The following is a 24,552-nucleotide window of genomic DNA, read 5'->3' as shown; positions in this document are numbered from 1 at the left end:
AGAGAGTATTCCATCCTGATTTAGGCTTTGCATGGATAGGCTTTGGAGATTCAGGAAATAGAACATAGAACATAGAACAATACAGCACAGAACAGGCCCTTCGGCCCACGATGTTATGCCGAACATTTGTCCTAGCTTAAGCACCTATCCATAGACCTATCCAATTGCCGACTCCCACAGGCAGCGCATTCCATGCCCCCATCACTCTCTGTGTAAAGAACCTACCCCTGACATCCCCCCTATACCTTCCACCCTTCACCTTAAATTTATGTCCCTTTGTAACACTCTGTTGTACCCAGGGAAAAAGTCTCTGACTGTCTACTCTATCTATTCCCCTGATCATCTTATAAACCTCTATCAAGTCACCCCTCATCCTTCGCCGTTCCAATGAGAAAAGGCCTAGCACTCTCAACCTATCCTCATACGACCTATTCTCCATTCCAGGCAACATCCTGGTAAATCTTCTCTGCACCCTCTCCAAAGCTTCCACATCTTTCCTAAAATGAGGCGACTAGAACTGCACACAGTACTCCAAATGTGGCCTTACCAAGGTCCTGTACAGCTGCAACATCACCTCATGACTCTTGAATTCAATCCCTCTGCTAATGAATGCTAATACACCATAGGCCTTCTTACAAGCTCTATCCACCTGAGTGGCAACTTTCAAAGATCTATGTACATAGATCCCAAGATCCCTCTGCTCCTCCACCTTACTAAGAACCCTACCGTTAACCCTATATTCCGCATTCTTATTTGTCCTTCCAAAGTGGACAACCTCACACTTGACAGGGTTGAACTCCATCTGCCACTCCTCAGCCCAGCTCTGCATCATATCTAAGTCCCTTTGCAGCCGACAACAGCCCTCCTCACTATCCACAACTCCACCAACCTTCGTATCATCTGCAAATTTACTGACCCACCCTTCGACTCCTTCTTCCAAGTCATTAATAAAAATTACAAACAGCAGAGGACCCAGAACTGATCCCTGCGGAACTCCACTTGTAACTGGGCTCTAGGCTGAATATTTACTATCTACCACCACTCTCTGACTTCGAACGGTTAGCCAGTTCTCTATCCAACTGGCCAAATTTCCCTCTATCCCATGCCTCTTGACTTTCCGCATAAGCCTACCATGGGGAACTTTATCAAATGCCTTACTAAGATCCATGTACACTACATCCACTGCTCTACCCTCTTCCCACATGCTTGGTCACCTCCTCAAAGAATTCAATAAGGCTTGTAAGGCAAGACCTACCCCTCACAAATCCGTGCTGGCTATCCCTAATCAAGCAGTGTCTTTCCAGATACTCATAAATCCTATCCCTCAGTACCCTTTCCATTACATTGCCTACCACCGAAGTAAGACTAACTGGCCTGTAATTCCCGGGGTTATCCCTATTCCCTTTTTTGAACAGGGGCACAACATTCGCCACTCTCCAGTCCGTGGCACCACCCCCATTGACAGTGAAGACAGAAAGATTATTGCCAACAGTTCTGCAATTTTCTCTCTTGCTTCCCACATAATCCTAGGATATATCCTGTCAGGGCCGGGGGACTTGTCTATCCTCAAGTTTTTCAAAATGCCAAACACATCTTCCTTCCTAACAAGTATCTCCTCTAGCTTACCAGTCCGTTTCATACTCTCCTCTTCAACAATACGGTCCCTCTCATTTGTAAATACTGAAGAAAAGTACTCATTCAAGACTTCTCCTATCTCTTCCGACTCAATACACAGTCTCCCACTACTGTCCTTGATCGGACCTACCCTCGTTCTCATCATTCTCATGTTTCTCACATACGCATAAAAGGCCTTGGGGTTATCCTTTTCCTACCCGCCAAAGATTTTTCATGCCCTCTCTTAGCTCTCCTAATCCCTTTCTTCAGCTCCCTCCTGGCTATCCTGTATCCCTCCAATGCTCTGTCTGAACCTTGTTTCCTCAACCTTATGTAAGCCTCCTTCTTCCTCCTTACAAGACATTCAACCTCCCTCGTCAACCAAGGTTCCCTCACACGACCATCTCTTTCCTGCCTGACAGGTACATACATATCAAGGACACGTCATATCTGCTCCTTGAAAAAGTTCCACATTTCAACAACATCCTTCCCTGACAGCCTATGCTCCCAATTTATGCTCCTCAGATCCTGTCTTGCAGCATCATATTTACTCTTCCCCCAATTGTAAAACCTGCCCTGTTGCACGCACCTATCTCTCTCCATAACGAAGGTGAAAGTCACAGAATTGTGGTCACCATCACCAAAATGCTCACCCACTAACAAGCCCATCACTTGTCCTGGTTCGTTACCAAGTACCAAATCCAATATGGCCTCCCCTCTGGTCGGACAATCTACATACTGAGTTAGAAAAGCTTCCTGGACACACTGCATAAACACCGCCCTGTCCAATCTACTTGATCTAAAGAGCTTCCAATCAATATTTGGGAAGTTGAAATCGCCCATGACGACGACCCTGTGGCTTCTGCACCTTTCCAAAATCTGTTTCCCAATCTGTTTCTCCACATCTCTGCTGCTATTTGGGGGGCCTATAGTAAACACCCAACAAGGTGACTGCACCTTTCCTATTTCTGACTTCAGCCCATACTACCTCCAGAGGCAGATCCCCCTCGAACTGCCTTTCTGCAGCCGTTATACCATTTCTAATTAGCAACGCCACACGCCCCTCCTTTTTTACCACCCTCCCTAATCTTATTGAAACATCTGTAACCAGGAACCTCCAACAACCATTCCTGTCCCTCTTCTATCCATGTTTCCGTGATGGCCACAACATCATAGTCCCAATACCGATCCACGCCTTAAGTTCACCCACCTTATTTCTGATACTCCTTGCGTTGAAGTAAACACACTTGAACCCATCTCTGTGTCCCCAAGTATTCCCTGTCAGTGCTACCTTCTCCACAGCCTCCCTACATTCTTGGACATCCTGACAAAGAGCTAACCTACTTGCTGGACTACAAGTCTGGATCCCATCCCCCTGCCAAATTAAATTAAACACCCCTGAAGAGTGCTAGCAAACCTACCTCCCAGGATATTGGTGCCCTCCTGGTTCAGGTGCAACCCGTCCTGCTTGTACAGGTCCCACTTTCCCCAGAATGCAGTCTAATTGTCCAAATACCTGAAGCTCTCCCTCCTACACCATCCTTGCAGCCACGTGTTCAACTGCACTCTCTCCCTATTCCTTGCCTCAATGTCACGCGGCACCGGCAACAACTCAGAGATGACGACTCTGTCCGTCCTAGCTTTTAGACTCCAGCCTAACTCCCTGAGCTCCTGAATGACCTTCCCATCCCTCTTCCTATCTATGTTGTTGGTGCCAATGTGCACCACAACTTCTGGCTGCAGACCCTCCCCCTTAAGGATTCTGAAGACACGGTCTGAGACATCTCGGACCCTGGCACCCTGGAGGCAACAAACCATCCGAGAGTCTCGCCCATGTCCACAGAACCGCCTGTCCGTCCCTCTAACTATAGACTCTCCTATAACTCGCGCTGTCCTCCTCTCCCCCTTTCCCTTTTGGGCCTCAGAGCCGGACCTCGTGGCAGAGACCCAGTCACTGCAGCTTACCCCTGCTAGGCCATCCCCCCCCCAACAGTATCCAAAGCGGTATACTTATTGTTGAGGGGAATGACCACAGGGGATCCCTGCACTGCCTGCTTCCTCCCCTTCCCACCTCTAATTGTTACCCAGCGACCTCTGTTCTCTGGTGTAACTATGTCCCTGTAGCTTCTATCTATCACCCTCTCAGCCTCTCGAATAATCCTCAGTTCATCCAACTCTAGCTCCAGTTCCCTAACGCGGTCTGTGAGGAGCAGGAGCTGGCTGCACTTCCTGCAGGTGAAGTCTGCAGGAGCATCGGTGGTCACCCCTACCTCAAACATCCTGCAGGAGGAACATTCCACTGCCTGCGCTGCCATAACTCTACACTTAGTCTTCAAAACAAGAACACTAAGTAGCTTACCTGTTCAGCCGACTGAGTCTTCTTTTTTAGGTTAGAGGAGGAGGGAGGGTGGGAGACACTACACGTGTAGTGTCTCGGGTTCCTTCTCCACTCAAACTTACCCTTCCCAGAAGCCTCTGTTGACGACTTCCGGGTTCCCGCTCCTAGTTGAAAAAAAAACACAGACTGCGAAAAGAAAAATGTAAATTTAACTGGCCTCTGCTTACCTTCCAGCTCCCCTCTCTGTGTACCTGCTGTAGCACTGAGGACTGTAGCAAATAGGTGACATCTCAGAATTACCAACCTCCAACCTGGTCTTATCATCACTATGGCTAGCCCAGTTACTTTTCTGGTTTATGGCAATGCCCCAGGATATTAATGGTGGCACAGTCCAGCACTGGCACTTCTGTTGAATGTGAAATGTAGATAGTCAGCCTTCCTCCTGTTGAAAATGGTGAATGCCTCGCACTTGTGCGGCATGACTGCTACCTATCACTAATGTTGTATGTTTCTGGGACACCCGCACCAATCAACCACACCGCCCCATGGTGCAACATTTCAACTCCCCCTCTCACTCTGCTGAGGACATGCAGGTCCTGGGCCTTTTCCACCACCACTCCCTCACCACTTGATACTTGGAGGAAGTACGCCTCATCTTCTGCCTTGGGATCCCATCAACCCCAGGGCATCAATGTGGACTTCACCAGTTTCCTCATTTCCCCTCCCCTCACCTTACCTCAGTTCCAACCTTCCAGCTCAGCACCACCCTCATGACCTGTCCTAGCTGCCAATCTTCCTTCCCACCTATCCACTCCACCCTCCTCTCTGACCTATCATCTTTACCCCCATCTCCATCTACCTATTGTACTCTCAGCTACCTTCTCTCCAGCCCCACTCCCCTCCCATTTATCTCTCCACCCCTGAGGCTACCAGCCTCCCAAAACGTCGATTTTCCCGCTCCTTGGATGCTGCCTGACCTGCTGTGCTTTTCCAGCACCACTTTAATCTTGACTCTAATCTCCACCATCTGCAGTATCCACTTCCGCCAATGTTGTATACGCCTTGTTAATGGTCTACACACTGCTGCAGGTTTGTTTAAAATTATCTGTCTCAGAATTAATCTGCAAAGCGAGCTGGATTAACATGGAGATTGAGTAGAGTGGTTGGGGATGTGGTGAATTTATTGGCCTATAGTGTCGCAGTTTCCATATCCCAGTCTTGATAGAATTTTAACTTGCAATTTTTGGATTGCTACTTAAATAATGTAACCCTATCAATCTCACTGTATGGAGTTGTTACAATCAATCAAGTGACTGGTGTCTTATTCTTACAGTGAGCATTGGTTAACAACCTGTTTGCTAGCAACTGCTATTTAGCTCACTTTACAGTATCTGATGTAGTGATGCATGAGTGAAATTCCTTCATTTGTAACGCGCAAATCAAGAGAGTTTTCTCAATTGCATAAGTAAATTGCACGCAAGAGGGTGTAAGATGATTATTTAAATAGAATGTGCGGGGGTTGTTGAAAAAAAGCAGGAAAATTGCACTAAGTCTCAATACTCATTTCAAGAACTGGTACAGATGTGATGAGTCAATGGTCTCCTGCTGCAGTTAATACTTTAATGATTCTGTACAATATCTCAGCAAGTAGAGGTCATAGAATATAATGGACACTGGCAGCAGGGATATGAAGTTGGTCAAGTGACTGGAAACAAAGAATTATGGTGAACGATTGCTTGTTTTGACTGGCGCAAGGTAAACAGTGTGGTTCCCAGGGGTACTGCTTTCCTCAGTAGATATTAGAGAGTGATACGGGGCACAAAATTGAAGCTTGCAAATGATGGAAAATTTGTAAGTATTGTGAATGTGAGGAGAATAGTGATAGACTTCAACAGGTTAAAGATACATTGGATGGGACTCTTGGCAGATAAAATCAAATGTCGAGACGATGAAGGTCAACTTTGGAGCAGGAAGGAGGTGCAGTGATATCAAATTAAAGTTACAATGGTAAAGACGGTGCAGGCGCAGAGAGAAAAGGGGAGTATTTGTGCACAAAATAATTGAAGACATCAGAATCAGATTAGAAAATGGTTACAAATCCATCTGGGATTGTGGAGTTTTAAAACAGAGGCACTGAGTACAAGGGCAAGGAAGATATGTTGAATATTTATTGATACTCTGGTTCAGCCTTGATTGATGTATCACACCCAATTCTGGGTGCTGTACTTTGGGAAAGCTGTGAAGGTTTTAGAAAGAGCACGGGAATATTTACGAGAATGGTTCCAGGACTGAGGGATGGCAAGTGTGGGGGGTAGATTGGCAAAGACTCAGCTGCAACTAGGGTCCACATGGCACAGTTGGTCAAGAGCTGGTGGGCACAGAGTACAGTGCCCTGTGACATTCAGGGTACCAGCACATGAGGAAATGTTTTCATGCCCAACCACTGGCTCAGCTCCAGAATGCACTGCCTATGACGGAGGTGAACAAATTGGATCCAAGGCAGGATTGGATGAGCACCTGAAGAAGCCAAATATGCAGGGGTCTGAAGGAAGTGTGTGTGTGTGTGTTTGTGTGTGTGTGTTTGTGTGTGTGTGTTTGTGTGTGTGTGTGTTTGTGTGTGTGTGTTTGTGTGTGTGTGTTTGCATGTGTGTTTGTGTGTGTGTGTTTGCATGTGTGTTCGTGTGTGTGTTGGCGGGGTGGTGCATCAGCAGGAACGTGACGGCCTACATGGTCTCCTGTCACACTCTCGTCATTCAATGCCCTGGCTCTGTCAAAGCAGACTTCCCTCCTGCTGTCAGTCATCTCCAGATTGTTCTGATTTTTGTTTTTGGACTGTGATGAGCTTGTTTTCTTTCCCTGTTGCCCAATGTTAAAACTTTAAGACCAATTTTACTACTGTCCCAGAAAACAACCAATCAGTCAATGTAAGTACATGATGCTCTGAACCAAGGTAATCTAGTGGTGAAGCTACAGGGCTAGTACGTAGGAGGCTGTACCAATAATCAGTGTTTTCAGGTCTTATAATGATTGTTTGAGAATATGAAAGTAGATTTATCAAATGGGAACTGTGAGTTGGCTGCCAGTTCATTCTGGGAGAAAGTGAGGACTGCAGATGCTGAAGATCACAGTCAAAAAGTGTGGCGCTGGAAAGGCACAGCAGGTCAGGCAGCATCCGAGGAGCAGGAGAGTCGACATTTCGAGCATAAGCTCTTCATCAGGAATGTCTGATGAAGAACTTGTGCTCAAAATGTCGACTCTCCTGCTCCTCATAGCTGCGGCTGTGCCTTTCCAGTGCCACACTTTTTGACTCTGCCAGTTCATTTTGTCCACTGTGCACAGTACCCCCACAGTGTCTTCAAATAAATAACCAAGCGACACTTCTGTTAAAAAGAAATCTTAATGAGCTATAAACAAACCTTTGACATCCATATTCATTGACACAAGCTGCACAGGAGATGCTTAGGGTGTTACCTTACATGGGATTAGTGGTGAATAAAATGTTTTAGACAAGAGTACGTCTGAATATGTAGCCAACTCCTGTTCAGCTGGGGATTCACATAGCTGTTTATTTTGAAGAATTCAGAGAAAAATCAAATAGCTCTGTAGGCGGTATGCCTTGAATATATAATTCATCACAGACATGGGTTGCAAATCTCAGTATAAAGTGATTAAATATTAAACAGATAGCATTCCTTTTTGTTGATTTACTGCAGTGTCTGTGTTTTGAAGAGTAGCACTAACAACAAAAGCAAGCTGAAAGATTAAACTATATTTTGCTTGTTCACAATTTGGAATAGCATTCTGTAATTGTTTGTATTTCTCCATTTCTGCCAGACCCAAGCAGGGAATCTAAGTCAAGCCCAGAACGATATATTTTTGGGAATGTGGGTGAATATTATGTGAAAGTCTAAGAAATAATAAATATCAGCTATAGGGTACAGAATCACACTGAAAATAGTTGGTGCAGTGTATACAGGATACCATCTTCAAAGGAACAATACAGTGTCACCGATAGATCCCTTCATTAGGAAATATCACTTATGAGCAGATGCAAGTTTTGAGGATTTTGGTGAGCAGAGATTGAATCTGGATTGGCATGTTGTAAACCATGTGGTAAAATAACAACGTGAAATGCTGGAAATACTCAGCAGGTCAGACAGCCGTCGTGGAGAAACAGAGTCAATGTGCTGAAGTTTCACATACTTTCCCTGCTTAGGTTCCACAATGTCTGACACTCTGAACCGACTCCTCAGAGCTTCTCTTTATTGTTTGATGGGACATGATTGCCTCTGGTGAGTGGATTGCTCAGGTAATTTCAGAGGACAGATAAGCGCCAACTACATGTGTTGAGAGTCACATGTAGGCCAGGCCAAGTAAGGATAGCAGGTTTCCTTCCCTAAAGGACCTTCTTCAAATATATGGAGTTTTTCCAATAATAGATGATTCGTTCATTGTCTCATGACTGAGACTAGCTCTGAATTCCAGATTTATTTTTATGCATTAAATTCAAGTCCATGATAGGATTTGAACCTGGATTTCTTGATTACTAGTCCAGTGTTATTACCACTTTTGTTTTATTCATCTGCTTGCCTCAGAGCTGGGAAGGCAACCAAACCCAACATAGAAATGGATAACCAGTATCTGCAGGTACAAGCAGTGCACTGGATGCATTTCTTCTGAGGCTGGGAATGTGATACACTGTGAGGATAAAATGGAGAAAGTATTTATCTGTCCACAACTGACCTGACAAACCTCATACTGGCACAATCATTATCCTGTTCTGAGCTTCTACTCTCAGCAGTGCATCACACCCATCTGAAGTGATGATCAGTGTGCATGCCTATTGCCTGGTGAGGCTGCATACTATGTTGTATGTGCTGTCATAGACTTATAGAGAATCGAAATAGACCCTTTGACCCAACCTGTCCATGCTGACCAGGTTTCTTCAACTGAACTAGTCCCATTTGCCTGTGATTTGCCATATCCCTCTAAACCCTTCCTACACATGGCTCTGTCAATACAGGCTAGATACATATTTCTGCAGGATCCACCTGAATGTGGATGAAGATAGCCACCTTCTGGTCTAACTAGAAGAGTCTCATGGCAAACAAGCCACAGTTTATTTCATCTCTGCATTGGTGTATCTGTTGTGTATTTTCCACAGCACCCATGTTGTGTGTGTGCAGATGTGAGACACAGTGAAAGACAACAGGTCTACAAATCTTCCTTCAATTTCCAGTGACAAGCAGGGCCCTTCTCATCAAAAGGCAATGCTGCGTAATCAAAAAAGTGAAGGGGAGAGTAGGGATTATATCAAAATAGATTTGGAGAAGGAAATAAAACACTCCACTCGTGCAGTGCTCACCTTTTCCTGAACAGCCCAAGGGATTGGTGGACACCGTATGCTCCTTCTCCAGAGACACCCGGGCTCAAACGTAACCACAGAAGAGGGGCAGGCAATTGGCCCTAATGACCCCCTCCACTGCCCTCTGCCTGGACCTGTTTATGGTCAGTTTGACCCGGCTTGCATCGGTGTATGTGTTACAATGATATGATAAACAGTATTACAGATACTGTGAGGAGGATCTGGTCTGACCCCTTCAGAACCCTCAGTTACATTGCCCACCACCGCTGCTGACATCATTGCAGTAGGAAGTGCTAACTGCACTCAATCAATATTAACCCTTTCAGACCTACGTACAACAATGGCCAGCAACATTTCCCAACTGCTCCTTCACCCATGTGCTCATTTTGGGAACGCAGTATTTAATAAAATGACTCCTTATGAGTGCCTAAAATCCCCGGTGCTGTGTTAACATCCATCGGTTTGATTGGCTTCAAATTTGTAAGAAAGGGATGGAATTGAGATGAAAGGATGAACTTCACAATTCTATTCTCAAAGGTGAAAGCTTATTTTTAGCTTCTGGTGCGATTACCATAGAGTGTTTACAAATGTAAGATTTATTTTCAAATCTTTCTCAGCCTATGCTGGAATTTATCACAGTTTCATGTTACATATGCATGAGTCACAATACTCTTGTTTTCCTTCTGTAACACAATTTTAATTTGTATCATAACAGATACATAATTACTGACTGATCCTATCTACCCGTTGAAGTACTCAGTACATCTCTAGAACTGTGTTAGCATATAGCACATGAGGTGGATGGAGAGGGAGCTTTGGTATGTGAGGTCTGTTATTTTAACTATTAACCATGAGTGGGTTAATTTTCATTTTGCATCACCTTTAAGAAAGCAAAGATCAGGTTTGCGCATGGATTGTAATCACCTTAATCCAAGGAAAGCAGCCCTCATAAGTGATACCCTATTCACCAACTTAACTGTTCACTTTTTCCATCAACAACTGCACAGTGGCATCTGTGTGCATCAGATTCATGATGCACTGCAAATAACTCATCAAGCTCCTTTGATAGCAAGCCTGCAATCCCTATCACCTACAAAGACAAGGACAATAAGAGCATAGGAACACCGATGTGATTTGTGGTTTTCTACATGTAAGTCCAAGTAAGATATAACACAATATGTTGAACCAGATATCTTAAGTTTATTGGCATCGCTAACTATTTGCAAGGGAGCAATATCACAGACTCACTCACCTACTTGGGTCCTACACTTTCCAGTGTTACTGTACCACACATACACAAGCTGACTGGCTGCACTGGCTCTGTGACACAGACAGAGGGACTTCAGGTGAGGTGTGTGCCTTATTAGCGCAACATCACATGTTGTGATTTTAGGTAACTATCTTAAGGGTACCTACCTTCCTATCGGTTGTGAAACTTGAAAGGGTTCAGAAAAGATTTACAAGGATGTTGCCAGGGTTGGAGGATTTGAGCTACAGGGAGAGGCTGAACAGACTAGGGCTGTTGTCCCTGGAGCGTCGGAGGCTGAGGGGTGACCTTATAGAGGTTTATAAAATCATGAAGGGTATGGATAGGGTAAAGAGGCAAAGTATTTTCCCTGGGGTTGGGGAATCTAGAAGTAGAGGGCATAGGTTTAGGGTGAGAGGGGAAAGATATAAAAGAGACCTAAGAGGCAACTTTTTCATGCAGAAGGTGGTACATGTATGGAATGAACTGCCAGAGGATGTGGTGGAGGCTAGTACAATTGTAACATTTAAGAGGCATTTGGATGGGTATATTAATAGGAAGGGTTTGGAGGGATATGGGCCAGGTGCTGGCAGGTGGGACTAGATTGGGTTGAGATATCTGGTCAGCATGGATGGGTTGGACTGAAGGGTCTGTTTCCATGCTGTACAGCTCTATGACTCTATGACTCTGGTGTGTATGCCATAACACAAATGACACCACCACGCGTGGGATTTTCTCCAGTCACACAGTATTCTGTCCCAGTCCTATATTGTCATTCCTTCGATCTCAGAACTCCCTTCCTAACAGAACTTCTGGTGTCCCTACACCACATGGACTACAATGGCTCAAGAAGGTGTCTTTTCACAAATTTTTCGAGGGAAATTAAGGAAAAGCAACAAATTCCAGCCTTTCCACAGCAATGACCAGATCCCAATAAAAAAAAATCCAAGATTACTATAATTGATTGTTGCATGCTCTGTGATGTACAATCGAAATTTGATATCGTCGTTATTAACACAGCACCTAAATTAAAATTCTCCCCTGGTCCTGAAGCTTTTTGGTCATTTGTTTTTTCATGTGAATTCTCTAGTTTTATTTGATCCTTTTGTTATTTTTCTTTGTATGAAGACACTACCTTCCATACAATGTTTAAAAGACACTACAATGTTTCAAGACATTTGGATAAGTACATGAATAGGAAAGGTTCGGAGGGATATGGGCCAGGAGCAGCAGGTAGGACTAGATTAGTTTGGGATTATGTTAGGCATGGACTGGTTAGACTGAAGTCAAGATTAGAGTGGTGCTGGAAATGCACAGCATGTCAGGCAGCAACCGAGGAGCAGGAAAATCGATGTTTCGGGCAGGAGCCCTTCATCAGGAATTCCGAAACATCGATTTTCCTGCTCCTCGGATGCTGCCTGACATGCTGTGCATTTCCAGCACCACTCTAATCTTGACTCTAATCTCCAGTATCTGTAGAGTACCCACTTTCACCTGGTTAGACTGAAGGGTCTGTTTCCATGCTGTATGACTCTATGACTCTATTTCAGAGCCTGTCCACATCAACTGCAGTCAGAATGCTGCATCACAAATCATCATCGTGATCAGAGACATCCTTAAGAAATGTATCATCACAAGACTCATTTAAAAAAGCATTGAGCACTCTGTGGAGTTAGTTCCTACTCTTTGTGCTGATATTTGACTGTTGCCACATCCGAAATTATCCATCATTTGGACTTAATTACTTCCTTTATGCTGCTACTATCACATGAGAACTACAGGAGCATGCCCATTAACACATATGTACCCTGTGAGACGTACAATAGTCTCATTATACAAAAGAAGCAATAAAGGGGACAAACCTATTCATAATTCTGACAGGGGATTGATGTTTAATTAACTTTACCTCAGCAGCTAGGTCTTGCTGATTTCCCATTCCCTCTGAATGCTGAGATGATGCAAGTTATGGCTGACTTCACCTTCCCCAATATTGATTGGAACCTCCTTTGTTCAGATGGTCTGGATGGAGCCAATTTTGTCAGGTATGCCCAGGATGGATTCCTGACTCAATATGTAGATAGGCTGACTAGGAGACATGTTGGATTTGGTGCTCAGGCAATGAGCCAGGCCAGTGTCAGATCTCTTGGTGGGAGATCTCAGTGACAGTGACCACAACTGCCTCATCTTTACCATAGCCATAGAGAAGGATGGGAACAGACAGTATCAGAAGGTATTTAATTGGGTGAGGGGAAATTATATTTCTATGAGACAGGAGCTGTAGAGTATAAATTGGGAACAATTGTTCCATGGGAAAGGCACAACAGAAATATGGAGGCTGTTTAAGGAGCATTTGTTGCAAGTGTTGGATAACTTTGTCCCTCAAGGAATGGTAAGGTGGAAGAACCTTGGATGACAAGAGAAGAGAAGCTTCTCGCCAAGAGGAAGAAGGAGGCTTAAGGTTGAAGAAGCAAAGATCTGGCACAGCTTTAGAGGATTTCAGGGTAGCTAGGAAATAACTCAAAAATGGACTGAGGAGAGCTAGGAGAAGCTTGGGAGGAAGGATTAGGGAAAACCCAAAGGCTACACTTACATGAAGAATAAGAGAATGATCAGAGAGAGGGTAGGACCGATCAGGGATAGTGGAGGGAACTTGTGCCTGGAGTCTGAAGAGGTAGGGGAAGCCCTAAATGAGTTTTTTGCTTCAGTATTGATTAGAGAGAGGAACCTTGTTGATAGTGAGAACACTGTGGACCAGGTTAATAAGCTTGAGCAGATTGATATTAAGGAAGTGGATGTGCTGGAAATTCTGGGAAGCATCAAGATAGATAAGTCCCAGGACCGGACCAGATATGTCCAAGGTGAGAAAGTGAGGAATGAGATTGCTGCATCTCTGGCGACGATCTTTGCATCCTCACTTTCCACGGGAATAGTATCGGCTGATTGGAGGGAGGCAAATGCTGTTCCTCTGTTCGAGAATGGGAATAGGGAAATCCCTGGGAATTACAGACCAGTCAGTCTTATATCTGTGGTAAGCAAGGTACTGGAAAGGATTCTGAGAGTTAGGATTTATGACTATTTGGAAAAGCATAGTTTGATTAAAGAGAGTCAGCATGGCTTTGTGAGGAACAGGTCATGCCTCACAAGCCTTATTGAGTTCGTTGAGGATGTGATGAGACAAATTGACAAAGGTTGAGCAGTGGATGTGGTTTATATGGATTTCAGTAAGGCATTTGATAAGGTTCCCCACGATAGGCTCATTCAGAAAGTTAGGAGGAATGGGATACAAGGAAATGTGTCTGTCTGGATACAGAATTCACTGACTGAAAGAAGACAGTGAGTGGTAGTGGATGGAAAGTATTCCGCCTATAGGTCGGTGACCAGTGGTGTTCTGCAGGGATCTGTTCTTGGGCCTCTGCTCTTTGTAGTTTTTATGAATGACTTGGATGAAGAAATGGAAGGGTGGGTTAGTAAGTTTGCCGATGACAGAACGGTTGGTGGTGTTGTAGATAGTGTCGAGGGCTGTTGCAAACTACAACAAGACATTGACAGGATATAGAGCTGGGCTGAGAAGTGGCAGATGGAGTTCAACCTGGATAAATGTAAAGTGATTCATTTTGGAAGGTTGAATGTGAATGCTGACTACAGGGTTAAAGACAGGATTCTTGGTAGTATGGAGGAACAGTGGGATCTTGGGGTCCATGCACATAGATCCCTCAAAGTTTCCACTCAATTTGATAGGGTTGTTAAGAAGGCATATGGTGTTTTGGCTTTCATTAACGGGGGATTGAATTTAAGAGCCGTGAGGTTTTGCTGCAGCTGTATAAAACTCTGGTTAGAGTATACTTGGAATATTGTGCCTAGTTCTGGTTGCCTCATTATAGGAAGGATGTAGATACTTTAGGGAAGGTTCAGAAGAGATTTACCAGGATGCTGCCTGGAATGGTGGGCTTGTCTTATGAAGTGAGGTTGAGTGAGCTTAGGCTTTTCACACTAGAGAGAAGAAGTGGTGTACAAGGTAATGAGAGGCATAGATACAGCAGATAGCCAGAGAGTTTTCCCCAGGGCAGAAATGGCTGTCACAAGGAGTAATAATTATAAGGTGATTGGAGGAGATGTATAAGGGAGGTGTCAGAGGTAGGTTCTTTACACAGAGAATAGTGGGTGTGTGGAATGCATTGCCAGCGGTGGTAGTAGACCCAGAGACATTAGGGACATTTAACCAACTGCTGGACAGGCACATGGACGGCAGTAAATTGAGGGGTGTGGAGGTTAGGCTGATCTTAGATTAAGATAAATGCTCGAATGGCCTGTACTGTGCTGTACTGTACTGTTCTATGTAATAACAAAGGGGACGATTTTAAGTCAACCCACGCACCAGGAGGCAAACAGGGATCGAGGTGAGTGGTTTACATCCCACTCAGCTTTACTGTCTGTTCCAGCTGGAGGAGGGCAGTACAGGGTCAGTAATGTGCTCTGAAATCCTCCAACAACCCACAAACACCTTCAACAGCACTTGCAGCCACCCTCAGCCAGAAAGGCTGAGTGAATGGCACATGGCAGCCAAATTCTAAGGTTCCCAAATTCACAAGATGTTTAGCCAATTTAGTTCACTGCTCCCAAGTACTGATTGAACACATTGGATGCAGCAAAGGCTGTGTATTCTGACTACATCCTGGCAGTAATACTGAAGATCTGTTTCAGATCTAGCTGCGCTGCCAGCCAGTTGTTCCTTTACAGCAACAACACTTGTATCTATTCACCAATGTGGAAAATTGCCCAGCCATTTCCTGCCCAGAAAAGTATGACAGTCTAGTCCAGCTAATTACCATGCCATCAGTCTACTCTCAGTCATCAGATATCATTGATAGTGCAAACAAACAAGACTTGCACAGCAATAACCTGCACAGTGATGCTCAGGTCTGGTTTAGCCAGGACCATTAAGCCCCAGGGCTCATTACAGCCTTGATCTGAACATGAATAGAACTGAATTCAGGAGGGAGGTGAGAGTGACCCCTTCTGGCAATAATGTGGAATTTGATGAAATATGGCATCAAGGATGCCCAGTGAGATTGAAGTCAATGAAATCAGAGTAAACTCACCACTGCCTAGAGTCATACTTAGGAGAAAAGAAGATGGTTCTGGGCATTGGGAGCTAAGTATCTCAATCCTAGGATGTCACTGCAGGAGCTGCTCAGATTCATGTCCCAGGTCTATCCATCTTCAGTTGCTTCATCAATGACCGTCACCTCATTATAAGATCTGAAATGTGGCTGTTCCCTAATGATAGCTCAGCATTAAGTTCCATTTGGAACTCCTCAACTAATCAGACAATACATACCTGAATAAAATAAGACCTGGATAAAATCTGAGAATTGACAACTAATATTTATACCAAAGAAATGTCAAGCAATGACTATCTCCATCATCAAGAAATCTAACCAGATTACCTTGACAACCATTACTGACACCACCACAAGCAAAGGCCTGAGGATTATTATTGACTAAAAACAATTAGATCAGCCATGTAAATACTGTAGAAAAACAGAGTTGATCAGAGGTTGGGAAATTGTTGGGGAATGACCCACCTCCTAACTCCCACATGCCTTCCACCATCTACAGGCATAGGTCAGGGGTCTGATGGAATATTGTCCACTTGTTTGGTGGAGTATGGGCACCCCCCCCCCACCCCCCCAGTACTCAAGAGGGTCAATGCCATCTAGAATAAAGCAGTCTGCTTGATAGTACTCAGTTCCCATCTTAAGTATTCACTCCACCCACCAATAGTGCACAATGTCGGAGTAAGTACTGAATACTAGCGTCTCACTAAGATTTCTTCAAAAGGGCTTGCTAAAACAACGTCCTCCACTGCACAGACGGGAAAGGATAGCAGATGCATGGGAACACCATCATCATAAATTCCCTTTCAAGACTTGCAATTTGCCAACCTGGAAATACCGCGATGTTTCTGTCTTGTCCTGGACTCAAAATCCTGGTGTATGTGTGTGCGTGTGTTTGTGTGTGTTTGTGTGTGTGTGGGTGTGTGTGTTTGTGTGTGTGAGTGTGTGTGTGGGTGTGAGTGTGTGTGTTTGTGTGTGGGTGTGTGGGTGTGAGTGTGTGTGTTTGTGTGTGGGTGTGAGTGTGTGTGTTTGTGTGTGTGTGTGTGTGTGGGTGTGAGTGTGTGTGTGTGTGTGGGTGTGGGTGTGAGTGTGTGTGTTTGTGTGTTTGTGTGTGGGTGTGAGTGTGTGTGTTTGTGTGTGGGTGTGAGTGTGTGTGTTTGTGTGTGTGTGTGTGTGTGGGTGTGAGTGCGTGTGTGTGTGTGGGTGTGGGTGTGAGTGTGTGTGTTTGTGTGTGGGTGTGAGTGTGTGTGTTTGTGTGTGTGTGTGTGTGTGGGTGTGAGTGTGTGTGTGTGTGTGGGTGTGGGTGTGAGTGTGTGTGTTTGTGTGTTTGTGTGTGGGTGTGAGTGTGTGTGTTTGTGTGTGGGTGTGAGTGTGTGTGTTTGTGTGTGTGTGTGTGTGTGGGTGTGAGTGCGTGTGTGTGTGTGGGTGTGGGTGTGAGTGTGTGTGTTTGTGTGTTTGTGTGTGGGTGTGAGTGTGTGTGTTTGTGTGTGGGTGTGAGTGTGTGTGTTTGTGTTTGTGTGTGGGTGTGTGTGTTTGTGTGTGGGTGTGAGTGTGTGTGTTTGTGTGTGGGTGTGCGTCTTCACTAACTGGACTGAAGCGGTTTGAGACGGCAGCTCACCTTCACAATCTGAAGGGTAATTACAGATAAGCAATGGGGAGAGTTTCTTTAATGTAGCTTTTAACACACGCGAGATGTCACAAAGTGCCATTGAAATCGACAACAGTAATGTAGGAGCCATGACTGCCAGTTTGCAAAATAAAATCCCATAAACAGCAATATGGTCATGACTGGGTGTTTCGGTTGAGGAGTGTTGATCAGAAAACCTGGGAAATGATACCTAAACAGCTTTACTGCAGCTACTAATGTGGGGACCCAGTGCACAGATTTGAGTCCTGTTCACTGACATAGTTGGCTGTAACGAGACAGAGAGCAGATTTGATCAGTCCCAGGAGAGCTATGATGGGCAACAGAGTTCAGGAGCACTACCTGAGCCCAGACAGCTGCTGACAGCAGCAATGTACAAAGGAGACCTGAAGTGGAGATAAACCAGGGAAAGGATGCAGACAGGAAGACATTCGACTGTCAGTCAGATTAAACCCCGAACCCTGTGATCAACTTGTACAAAAACAAAAATTTGTGATTGAATGCAGAACAGAAAAGAAGGGAGAACCATTGTGCCTCAGAAACTTCCATCAGATTTCCTGGCCAAGGACCTGGAAAGGAGAATGCAACCAATTCTGCAAAAGAATCACTCGATGAAGTTGTTTTCCATAATATTATTTTTGACGTAACTGGTTTGATCACGTCTCCTTGCAAATGGAAAGGTCAGTTAATGTCAACGGTTCACAACTGGCAACCTCAATATGCCACCCTTCAAACGACTCGACATCTCATCATTGGCCCTTTTCACCCACAGCGCTGGGCAAATGTGACACAAGCTATTAGAATCAGCTCAGCATTGACAGATAGTTTCATCTTCATAAAATCAAACCCACTGAAACCTTTGAATCCATTCTACAGCAACAAAAGCAATGCCACCAACTGCACATCCAAATATGTTTGGCTTTTAGTATTGCATTGAGCTGAAACACTGAATGTTAATGGTTTTTCTATACAACAACAATAGTGTCATACCTCTTGATGTATTTTATTGGTAACTAAATCATTAATGCACCCTTGTAAAATCCTCCCTCCTTTCCAAATTAGAACCATCTCAAACAACAATAGTACCTTTAATATAGTTAGATATTGCAAGGTAATTTTCTGGAACTTGGTTATTCTAGTCCAGTGCCCATAGGTGGCTCTATGTATCTCGAATGGATAATGTGCAGGGAAATGAAAGCTGCATTTATATAACACCTTTCATGATCACAAGAAGTGCCTAAGCTTGTCACCATGAAAATATGGAAAATAGGGCTCAGGAGCTTCAGATGTCCAGAGATAGCACTGATCTCAACACTGAACAGCCCCAAACTGCAGAACCAAATCCCCAGCAGATAACATTCGTGACTGACTTGTGTTGCCAAGGGAGGCTGATTGGAGTTGGAGGTTGCAAGGTTCCAGAACTGGATGGGCAGCTTCTCCACAATATAGTGAGGAGCAAGAATGTCCATGCCTCACTTGTACCAGTCAGGAGTTAATAATGCTAAGTTGCATCACTGTTCCAAAATGGCCCCAATTAAAGTAACCCATGAGATAAATGGCCACCCCGTAGATATGGAGGTGTTGCCGTATCTGTCATTGGGGAGCAAAATTTTTGGAAACTCCAATGGAGCAATTTGCCCTTAAGCCTGCGAGACACCAAGGCTAGAGTGGCCACATGCACTGGGGAGCCTGGGATCATTTCAACTCCAGTTATGCAGGGACAATAGATAGTCCAACTCCCCTTAATGGTGGATCAAGGGCCAGGCCCCAACCTTTTAGACAGGGACTGGCTACAGAGAATCCACCTGGTTAGCAACGGATCTTTAAAATTGGGACTGACAATCTATATGAAGTCATTGGGAAGTATCCTGGAGTGTTCTGAGAGGGCCGCTGGAAGATAAAAGGTGCCTGGGACAAAATCTGTATAAACGCACAGGCCCAACTTAAATACTTCGAGGCACGGCCAATTCCGTGTGTCCTGTGGGTCAGAATAGAGGCTGGAATGGAACATCGAGAGAAACATGCCTTCACACACACAGTGCAATTTGCTGAATGGGCCACACCTGCAGTCCCAATACTAAAACCTGTCTACTCAGTTTGTCTCTGTGGTGATTATGTGTTAGTAGTTAATAGACATTCCTGCTTAGACAGATACCCCATGCAATGCATAGAAGACGTGTATGAAGTACTGGCTGGCTGTCATAAAATTTTCTAAACTGATTATGAGCCACTCAAACTGAAGCTTGAGAAATCATCCAGGGCGTATGTTACTATAAATATTCATAAAGGTCTGCATAAATGCAATCACTGGGCTTTTGGGATGTCTTCAGCTGGCACCAGCCTTCAAAGGGTGATAGAGAACATTCACCAAGTGGTGCCCAGGTTGGCAGTCTATTTGCATGATGTTTTAATCTCAGGGGAGTGTTCAGAGGAGGTCTTGTGGTGTTTTTTTCTGAGGCTGACATCCAGCTAAAATGGAAGAATGTATAATCCAGGTAAACGAGGTAAAATCCCTCAGGTAGAGAGTTGGTAAGGATGGATTACACCGTATTGAAGAGAAGGTGAAAGCCAAAGAAAGGGGTCCGACTCCAAGGAACACAGTGGAATCAAAGATTTTCCTAGGTGTCAAAAATTATTAGGAGATACAGTCCACACAAGGAACCTTGTGACAGCTCTCCAGGTATGCCAGGATCCAGTACTGTACATGGTCAAAAGCAGGGAGAACATCGCATGTCAGCTCCCTCTGGTGGGGAGTCTCCACAGGGGCAATTATTTCGATGGACACATCACTGAGGAAAAATGTCCCCCCCCACCCCCTCCTGCTGAGACTCTTTGATGATCTTCACAGAAGAGATGTTTGCCTACTTGTTATACTCTCTCGATCAGACCTGGAAACTAACAGGAATGGGGCCGTGGGTGAAATGAGCCAAAAGGCTCCATCATCATAGGAGCAAGGACTTGTCGTAGGACTGGGGGGTGGTGTGTGGTTGATGCGATAACCCATTTAACTGAGCTTGTTGAGTAGGTGTTCCCTTGGCAATAGGCAGTAGCCTATTACTGGAACTCATCACCTGAGTCCTTCACAAAGCAGACTATTCTGGAAATCCATCCCTGGATCTACTCTATTTGTTTTTCCTTTCATATCCAAAAGTGACCTTACACTCAACTGAACTTATTTCTTCTCCAACACCAAACCACCAAAACTTTTTTTTTGTTTTTTAACTACTAACCACCAGCAGTAAACCACCCGGGTAGTCAGCTGGGTTTTTAACATGCAAAGCCCATTACATGGTGGGAGTGGGGGTAGCCTACATATGCTACATGTAGCGGCTCTATTTTATGATGTCCCTTTCCAGTCAGATTTCCTGACTTATTATAAGGAGATTAAGGTTCCTCCAGATGAGGTATTGGCTCATTACCAAACTCAAGAAAGAATGATGCCCTCAATAAAGGTTACCAGAGAGCTAGAGAATCTTCCAGACAACCAACCGATCAGGACCATGGTCAGCAATCCTGAAGCTATCCATTCTGGGAAACGTACAATATCCAGACTGCTTGCATTTGTGGAGTCAGAGAGTTGTGCAAGTGGGTAGTGATAGGGTAGTGGTCACTCTAATATATATGATGACATAATGGGTTAATTATGGGGAGAAAATGGGTGGGTGGAAATGTTGTAAAGTAATGATCTTGAAAGGTAAATGTTCATGTTACATTGGCTTCACCCACTCTACTGATGTCATGTCCACTGTATGGGTGGAGATGAGGAGTTCTAATTTAGCTTCTGGAGGCAACACATGTATCTGTACCAGCTCTACAAGGTCTAAGGAATTATGGCTGTCTTAATGTAACTGTATTTATCACTATCATGCATGAAGCCTTCTCATTATCTAAGAACAGTACGTCTTGCACAGTATTAAGATGTCAACAGATGGTACTGCCAGACAAGTCAGAACCCAAAATGAAATCTCTCCTGGTCACAAATCATTAGACAAGCCCAAGATGAAGGAAAGACAAAGTGGATGCGTGGCAGGAAATGACCTCAATCAACCTTTACCATATATTGGTGGAGGTGACAAATACCAAAACATACTAGAAGTGGTCATTTGGGAGAATACCACAAAGATTCCACAAATAGCCCCTACCTTGATGATGAGAGGACCCAGTTCCTTAGTGCAAAAGTAAGGCTGAAGCATTTGCAACAATCTTCAGCTCACAGTGTTGAGTGGCTGAGACTCCCACTGAGATCTGCAGCATCACGTATTAGTTTTTGGATAATTTAATTCACTCCACATGATTTTAAGATGCAGCTGAAGACACTGGATACTGCAAAAGCAAGGAGCCCCGAGAACTGTTTGGAAATAGCACAGAAAGGTTATGCTCCAGATCTTGCCATGTCCCTAGCCAAGCTGTTCCAGTACAGCTCCATCATTAATGTCTACCCAGCAATGTGAAATAATAGCAAGGTATGTCTTGTTCACAAAGGCAGAACAAGTGTAACCTAGCCAATTACCAACCCATCAAGCATCTCCTGCCCATTAGCAAGTGCTTTCAAGTGACATGTGTATGACAATAACCTACTCAATGACTTTGGTCTGTCAGAGCCACTCAACTCCTAGTCTCATTGTAACCTTGACTCAACTAAGAACCAAGGAGCTGAATTCCACAGCTGAGTGGAGAGAGACTGCTCTTCACATAAAGGAGGCATTTGACTCAGTGCGACATCGCTGAACCCGAGCCAAATTGGAGCCAATGACAATCAGGAACAAAACTCTCCGCTAGCTGCAGTCAGACCAGGCACAAAGGAAGATGGCTATGGTTATTGGAGGTCAGTCATGTCAGCTCCACAGCATCTCCACAGGAGTTCCTCAGGGTAGTGTCCGTGACCCAACCATCTTCAGCAGCTTCATCAATGACCTTCCCTCCATCATGAAGTCAGAAGTGGGAATGTTGACTGATGATTCACAATGGTCAGCACCATTCTCAACTTCTCAGCTCCTGAAGATATCTGTGTTTGGATGTGACAAGACCTGGACAATATCCAGAGTTGGTCTGCTAAGTGGGAGAAAGTGAGGACTGCAGATGCTGGAGATCAGAGTCAAGAGTGTGCTGCTGGAAAAGCACAGCAGGTCAGGCAGCGTCCAAGGAGCAGGAGAATCGATGTTTCGGGTCAGAGCCCTTCATCAGTGGTATGATAAGTGACATTTATACCAAGTAGAACAAGACCATGATCACCTCCAATAAGAGAGAATCTAACTATCCCCTCTGGCAATACCATTATTGAATCCCTCACAATTCTAGACATTACCATTGAAGAGAAACTGAACTGGATAACGACATATAAATACTGTTGCAACAAAAGCAGATCAGGGGCTAGGAGTTTGTTAACAAGTAACTCATCTCCTGACTGCTTAAAGCTTTTCCACCTTCTATAAGGCACAAGTCAGGAGTATGAAGGAATACTTTCTACTTGGATAAGTGCGATTCCGACAACACTCTGGACACTTGAAGCCATCTAGGACAAAGCAGCCCATTTTATTGACACACCCCTCCCAGCTTCAACCTTCACCATCAATGCACAGTGAGTGCCATCTGCAAGATGTACTGCAGCAACACACCTCTGCACTCCTTTCACTGAAACTTCCAAACTTGCAATTCCCACCACCTCCAAGGACAGCCACAATGGATACATGGGAACACTATAACCTGCAAGTTTCCATCCATGTCACATGCCATTCTGAATTAGAACCACATCACTTTTCCTTCACTGCTGCTGGATCAGAATCCTGGAACTCTCTTCCTCACAGTATTGTGTTTGCATCTACACCCCAAGGACTGCAATGATTCAAGAGGTATTTGGGATGTTTCACTACGTTAAAGGCACTGTACGCAAACATGGTGTTTTGCTGATTTGAGATTGCTCTGCTTAAAGCATGCTTGGAACCAATAAATACTGTCACTTGAATGTATGAAAATATGTCATTGACATTTTTCAAGCATTTTGCCCATACAACTAAGTGGCACGTGAAATGAAGTGAATAGGTACTTCTGAGAGACATGATAAAGCACATGATAATTTTGGTGTGACATTTGCATAATATTCTCCATTGGCTGAGTACTGAAGACACAAGTATGTCTTAGAAATAAAACACAACTGTTACAGGCTATTATCTTAATGTGCATTAAGGTGTGAAGAAGGTTTTTATAATTCTGCTTGTTTGACCTTCAGAAAAAATGCTTTGACATTAAAGGGGTTGAGATGGATAAACATCTCTGGGTTGCTTGCTCCACTCTGGTTCTATTCATATGCTGCTGGATGAATCTGCGAATTTGGCAATTGACGAAGCATTTACCAGCAGAGTCTGAAATCTTGATTTGAAAGCCCCTCCCCACATTCCCAAATTTTTTCCAGCTCAATGTGAAAACCATCCAATTGGGCAATGTGACCCTATTCCTGGATGGTTAAGGAGCACAAATCAGGGCATGGCTGATATTCCCACAAAAGGCAGGTGGACAGTGAAACACTACAGCAGAGTCATTGCCTGGTAATATTATTAGTGACATACTGTAACTCTGTTTGACGTCCGAGGAAGCAACACGTGGAGATTCCTTGCAAATGATAAGATGCACCTTCAGTCTCCTTTGTGAAAGAAGAGCAGCTGGAGTATTTCGTTCTTATTTCAGTTGATCATGCCCTCAGGAAAATCTTTACATCTCCTGGGCCACAATCCCTAGTCTCCTCCATAGCTCTGCCCCCAACCAATTACAGCTTTCACCCCAGCAGCTCCTTTTGCCGATGGGATCACTCTGTAATGCAGAACCTCCTCAACTTGCTCAGTTACTGGTAACTCCCCTTGTATTTTTAAATCAGTATTTTTAAAACGGTTGCCCAGGAGTCTCTTGGTTGCTTTAGAACTCATCCCCTGTCACAAGAAGAAATTTCCAGACTGACATGAGCCTTCTCTGAAACTTTTCAAAGGAATATTATCAGATGAAATGGGCCATTTAAAGCAAAACCACTGGTTATCTCAAAGGCTGTTGATATCGTCATGAACACACTCCTTATTTGATACTGGACTTGAAGTTGTAAAAACTTATTTGGTGAGGGAACCACACTGTTAACTATTTCTAAATGTCAGCCATGAGCTGTGGAGCCACCAAGCTACTGGAACCATTAGTTCAAACAGTCCATTAACAAATTCGGAGACAGATATGAGATAGCTAAAACAG

This window comes from Chiloscyllium punctatum, chromosome 17, assembly GCF_047496795.1.
Source record: "Chiloscyllium punctatum isolate Juve2018m chromosome 17, sChiPun1.3, whole genome shotgun sequence".
Lineage (NCBI taxonomy): Eukaryota > Metazoa > Chordata > Chondrichthyes > Orectolobiformes > Hemiscylliidae > Chiloscyllium > Chiloscyllium punctatum.
Note: the sequence above shows the minus strand (reverse complement) of the source record.